Raw genomic sequence first — 6,915 nt, 5'->3', positions numbered from 1 at the left:
TTGTGTTCATTTTTCCGATATACTCTAATTCCCCCACTCCTCCTCACCTAATTAAACTCCCTCCCCCGTATCCAAACAAGTTTTATGCCACTCGCCTCCACTCGCCCTCTTTGACTCGCCATTGACCAGCCCCTCATTGATTCCTCACATGCTAATCTTCTCGCCCTTTCTCTTATTTTCTCCTTCTCGTTCTATTTTTATCTTATCATTATTAAAAAAATTAGGCGATTGAAATTTAATATATCTTATAGAATCATAATATAATACCACATAAAAACTTTTAAAAAATAATTCTATGTGTTCATTGACAAAAAGAGGAGAAAAAAAAAGACAGAGGCCTCTACTTGGATTCACTTTTAGAATTATTTATAACCAAAACAAAACTCTTCTTATGTACTGATTTTGTATTCTGTAAATCATGATTAAAAAAATTACTTATAAGCCTTTCTAAACAGATATATAAAAAGGTGTCAAAGGAGACATTATGGCAGGTAGTTAAGCTTGTCATTATAATATCATGTATCCCAAATGGCAAATACTAGAAATTAAACAAAAAATAAGGTGAGGTTGGAAGTAAGTGGAATGAAAGTGGTAGCAGTTGAGTGTTAGTATAATATTGGAATCTGTTTTTATATAGTTGTCTTGGGCGTAACATTGAGTATATTTAGGTTTAGTGTCGTGGAATTCTCATGTTACCAAAAATAAAAAATAAAAACTCAATTAATTAATTAAAATGGTTGAGGGGGCGGTCGCCATTCCTCATTCTCCACCCTCCCCACTCCCTAGCTAGCTCCTTAATTGTATTATCCCATTTTTCACCTCAATGCAACGCCAATACTTTCACTCTTATTCAAAAGGCCAAAAATGAAAAATAAAAAAGCCAACTCCATCACAATGTACTGTCATTATTGTCCCTTTATTGTAAAGTCAATACTCAATACACACTACAACGGACCGTATATGTACGTATAGTAGTGTTTTAATAACACCACCAATTTTTCAGCCTATTCGCCCTAATTTCTTTGGTTTTTGTTTAAAAAAAAAAACTATTTATGTAATGAGCTATCCTAAACCAAATGTTGCAAAACAACGCAATAAAAATCTCCTTCTCATTGTTAAGCCAGATTTTTCAGTACAATTATACGCATATCTTTTTAAAATATGCACTGTTAATAATTTATAGAAACTGATTTATTGTTATTTTTATATTTATATTGATTTTATTGTGTTGATTTTATTATACAGTTAAATAGTCCCTCCCTTTTATCATATTCTACAATAAATAAAATATATATAATATGTTTTTTAAATGTGTATAATAACTTTAAATGATGCACATAATCAATCTTAGGGACTAAGAACAAGAGAGTGATTTGCGAGACTGGATCCCATTTAATTTCATAAAATAAACTTTTTTTTCGGTGATTATCCAATTCTTTTTTTTTTTTCCAGCCAAATGATTCAACCCGGATATTCAATTATTCACAAATTTCTTTTTCTTTTCTTTTTTTTCTGGGGCATTGTGCATAATTTTTACGATAAGATCTTCACGCTTCCCTGCCTCATCATCGTCCTTCCTTGCTCAGACACACTCTCAATTATAACTCCACACCTACGCGACACACTCTCCGTTGCAGACTTGCAGGCCGCCTCCTCCTCCTCCGCCGGAGCTCTGAAACCATACGTACCCCAAGCCCCTAAAAGATGAGGCTCCTCCTCTTGCTCCTCCTCCTTCTCCTTCTTCACCACTCCTCTTCTGCCCCCATGTCTGAGTACCGTGCCCTTCTTTCCCTCAAAGCAGCCATTACCGCCGACCCCCAATCTTCTCTCTCCTCTTGGAACACCTCCACCAGTCACTGCACCTGGTCCGGTGTCACCTGCGACTCCCGACGCCATGTCGTTTCCCTTAACTTAACCGGCCTTGGCCTCTCCGGCTCACTTTCCAACGATATTGCTCACCTACCATTTCTCGCTAATCTCTCCGTTGCTGATAATGAGCTCTCAGGACCCATCCCGCCGGGGATTTCTGTAGTCACCGGCCTCCGATTCCTCAACCTTTCCAACAATGTGTTCAACGGAACTTTCCCTGCTCAGCTTTCCGAGCTAAAGAATCTTCAGGTCCTCGACCTTTATAACAACAACATGACCGGAGACCTCCCGCTCGTTGTGACCCAGATGCCGAATCTCCGGCATTTGCATCTCGGAGGGAATTTCTTCGGGGGTCAGATCCCCCCGGAGTATGGGCGGTGGGAACACTTGGAATATTTGGCTGTTTCTGGTAATGAGTTGGACGGCAAAATACCGCCGGAGATCGGAAACTTGACGAAGCTCCGGGAGCTTTACATTGGATATTACAACACATACGACGGCGGTTTACCACCGGAGATTGGGAACTTGTCGGAATTAGTCAGGTTCGACGCGGCGAACTGTGGATTAACAGGGGAGATTCCCCCGGAAATCGAGAAACTTCAGAAACTCGATACACTGTTTCTTCAAGTGAATGCGCTTTCGGGGCCTCTGACACCTGAGCTTGGGAACTTGAAGAGTCTAAAATCAATGGATTTATCCAACAATATGCTTGCGGGTGAGATTCCGGAGAGTTTTGCTGAGCTTAAGAACCTGACTCTTTTGAACCTCTTCAGAAACAAGCTTCATGGAGCCATTCCTGAGTTCATTGGTGAACTACCTTCCCTGGAGGTATTACAGCTTTGGGAGAATAACTTCACTGAGAGCATTCCACAGGGATTGGGGCAGAATGGGAAGCTTGTTGTTGTTGATCTCTCGTCTAACAAACTAACCGGTTCTTTGCCTCCTGATATGTGCAATGGGAATGGTCTTCAGACTCTAATAACTCTTGGAAATTTCTTGTTTGGTCCTATCCCTGAATCACTCGGCAAGTGCGAGTCATTAACACGAATTCGTATGGGAGAGAACTTTCTGAATGGTTCGATTCCTAAAGGCCTCTTTGGGCTTCCGAAACTTACACAGGTTGAACTTCAGGACAATTTTCTCTCTGGGCAATTCCCTGAGGGGGATTCCTTTGCTGTTAATCTTGGTCAGATTAGTCTATCCAACAACAAGCTTTCTGGGCCGTTGCCACCTTCTATTGGTAACTTTTCCGGCATGCAAAAGCTTCTTCTGGACGGTAACAAATTCTCAGGTCAAATACCTCCTCAGATTGGGAGATTACAGCAGCTTTCGAAGGTAGACTTTAGCCACAACAAGTTCTCGGGCCCTATCGCCCCAGAAATCAGTAAATGCAAGTTACTGACATTCGTTGATCTTAGTCGTAACGAGCTTTCTGGTGAGATTCCAAACGAATTAACCGGTATGCGGATTCTCAATTACTTGAATCTCTCTAGAAATCACCTTGTTGGCAGTATTCCCTCATCAATATCAAGCATGCAAAGTTTAACCTCTGTTGATTTTTCATATAACAATCTCTCCGGTTTGGTTCCTGGCACTGGCCAATTCAGTTACTTCAACTACACATCTTTCCTTGGCAACCCTGAACTCTGTGGTCCTTATTTGGGTCCTTGCAAGGATGGTGTTGCTAATGGTGCTCACCCACCTCATGTTAAAGGTCCATTGTCATCTTCCTTGAAACTTCTCTTGGTTCTTGGGTTGCTATTGTGCTCGATTGCATTTGCAGTTGCAGCAATAATTAAAGCACGATCACTGAAGAAGGCAAGTGAAGCTCGTGCATGGAAGCTAACAGCATTCCAGCGCTTGGACTTCACTGCGGACGATGTTTTGGACTGCTTGAAGGAGGACAATATAATAGGTAAAGGAGGTGCGGGAATTGTGTACAAGGGTGCCATGCCTAATGGTGATCAAGTTGCAGTGAAAAGGTTGCCGGCCATGAGCAGAGGTTCTTCCCATGATCACGGTTTCAATGCAGAGATCCAGACATTGGGGAGAATCCGACACAGACACATTGTTAGGTTGTTGGGTTTCTGTTCAAACCATGAAACTAATCTGTTGGTGTATGAATACATGCCCAATGGAAGCCTAGGTGAAGTTCTTCATGGTAAGAAAGGGGGTCATCTGCACTGGGACACAAGGTATAAAATCGCTGTGGAGGCTGCAAAGGGGCTGTGTTATCTACACCACGACTGTTCCCCTCTTATTGTTCATCGAGATGTGAAGTCGAACAATATCCTTCTTGACTCCAACCTCGAAGCTCATGTGGCTGATTTTGGACTTGCCAAGTTTCTGCAAGATTCTGGAACGTCTGAATGCATGTCTGCTATTGCCGGTTCATATGGATACATAGCACCAGGTAACATTCAAAGTCAACACAGTGATTTAATTATTTGTTGAATTCATGATTAACTTGCTATTCCCTAACATAATTATATTTAGAATCTCTTGCGTTTGGAATTTGATTAATTTCACTCTTTGACCGGTTTAGTTTCAGGGCTAGCTATAGATAGTGAACTACGGGTTTCAATCCTACGTGAATGATATCTTGATTTGTCCCCTATTAGACTGATTCCCATGTTTTGCTGCTGGAAGTGAATCTTAGGTTGCTTTACACTTAGGTCACTCTAAAAACTTTTTGACCATAGCCCACCTATAGAGACACAGATATTCACCGTTAAAAATTCGCTTGCAGAATTCACTGTTAGCAATCAAGCATAGACTTGTTGTTTCCAGTTGATGTGGTTGCTTGTATAGTAATTGAAGCTTGAGGTTTGATTTATTGCAGAATATGCCTACACACTGAAAGTTGATGAGAAAAGCGATGTGTACAGTTTTGGAGTTGTTCTCCTAGAGCTTGTAACAGGGAGGAAACCAGTTGGGGAATTTGGTGATGTGTGGACATAGTGCAATGGGTGAGGAAGATGACTGACTCAAACAAGGAAGGAGTTCTGAAAGTTCTTGACCCAAGACTTCCCTCAGTTCCTCTTCACGAGGTGATGCATGTGTTCTATGTGGCAATGTTGTGTGTTGAAGAACAAGCGGTAGAGAGACCAACTATGCGTGAAGTTGTCCAAATTCTAACAGAGCTTCCCAAGCCACCTGCTTCTAAACAGGGAGACTTGGCAATCATAGAGTCATCTCTGTCTTCATCAAACCCTCTAGATTCTCCAAAAACAGAACTCAAAGATCATCAGCATCCTCCTCAATCGCCACCACCAGATCTTCTTAGCATTTGAAGTGTTTAATTCACCTAGGTTTTCCTTGGGTTGTGATAAGCGTATAAATTCATATGCTTTCATAAGCTTTTAATTGTTTTCTTTTCATGGGGTGGGGTTTTATTTTTATCTAACTTGAAGGTATTATTAATGTTTGGATTTTTTTTTTTTGGGTTTTTTTGTACAGTACGGTTGGAGGGGGTCTTTTCTTATTTAATAGTCGTTGTTTTCATCATCATGTAGTTTGTTTACGGCACAGCTGTTGGGTTCTGTTTCTGATCCTGCACCCTGCAACGAAGAACTGTGTAATCATCAAAGGGTAACTCTGTTCTTAAAAAGCGGTGTCTGAGAGAGTGAAAGCGATCCACAAACACACGTTATTAGAATCTTTGGGATTTTATAAGACCACCACTTGAGAGGTCTTAAAAGGTAAAACCAGACCATTGGCCTTGAACATATATTCGAAAAATTCAACCAATGACTATAACTTGGTAAAAAAAAAAAAACATAAAGGGATCAAAAGAGTGTTGTTATTTAAATTCAATTTATCATCTCTTCTCCCAATTTACAAGGATGTAATAATGTTTTGATAAAAACTAAATTATGATTTTAAAAATAATTTTAGAGTTTTGTATTGATTTTCATAAAAATATCTTTTTAAAGTGATTTTAGGATACCTCAAACACCTCGTTATAATTTTATTATACTTTGTATCTTTTTGTTGCAACAGGACTACAGGAATGTGTTTGTTTGAGGACGGCAACGATTTCGAAGTATGAGTAATGCCAAGAAATTAATCAATCTATATATCTATTTATATGATATGAATAAATTAATAAATCGTATTATTCATGCACGAAAGTAAGTTCTCATTAAAAAACAATCTAATAGTCAATTTGTAAGATAACTTTATGTTTAAATGTGGCTTTTTGGAATACCGAAAGTCGCAAGAAATATCATACTTTGTGGTATTAACATAATATTCTGACCTTTTATATAGTCTACAGTGAATGAATTATAATGAATTGAATGGAATCGATATTGATTTCTAGGTGAAAGAAAAAGAGAAAAATAAAGGAATTGACATTGATTTGAGGGTGAGCAAGACAAGAAACAGATGAAATATACATATAATTGAAGTTTGGGAGGGATTAATTAACAAATGAATTAACAGTTATATTTTTGGAGATATTAAAAGCAAGAAAGGTGGAGGAGAGAATAATTGAATGGGGTGGTAGCTAACCACATAGAAAAAGTAGTTGGTTAGGACATAGTATAGTAATAAGCTGAGAAAGGAGCCTACACTACTAACAATAAATAATTAAGGGTCTCTGGTATATTGATTTGGTTGCTTGGTCCACAGCAACTAGCTTAGAAAACGATGCATGTGAATTTCAAGTGTTCTGGCCCCAACTCTGCCCTCTGCCTTTTCCTAAAAGCAACATCCCGACAAAATACTCCCACCACCACCACTATCACCACCTGTCTTGTTCCTCCTTCGTTTTCCTCCTTAAGCTCAACTAAATTTCAGCTGTTCAAATTCTTAAATCCAATTTAACTCAAGAATATGTGATGTAGAAGAATGGAGAACGAGAAGAGAAGAGAGAGGGGGAAAGAGGCAGAGTCAAAGAGAAAAGCTTGGAAGAAACCCAATATTCAATTATCTCATTCATAGGCCTACATAGTAGATGTGTTGAAATGTTATTTAATGAGTTTAACTTTAATTAAAGGGTGTTTGGGAATATATAAAAATACTTTTAAAAAATATTTTTTC

General features: G+C 39.0%; 1 pseudogene; it reads left to right on the top strand.

The window, feature by feature from the left end:
* Positions 1-1,567: 1,567 nt before the first annotated feature.
* On the top strand, positions 1,568-5,458 carry LOC114713787 (leucine-rich repeat receptor-like serine/threonine-protein kinase BAM1; annotated as a pseudogene).
* Positions 5,459-6,915: the final 1,457 nt, after the last annotated feature.

The sequence above is a fragment of the Neltuma alba genome, unplaced genomic scaffold (assembly GCF_004799145.2).
Source record: "Neltuma alba isolate B1F8T4 unplaced genomic scaffold, ASM479914v2 tig00011468_pilon, whole genome shotgun sequence".
Classification (NCBI taxonomy): domain Eukaryota; kingdom Viridiplantae; phylum Streptophyta; class Magnoliopsida; order Fabales; family Fabaceae; genus Neltuma; species Neltuma alba.
Note: the sequence above shows the minus strand (reverse complement) of the source record. Positions and strands in the feature narration are given on the sequence as shown.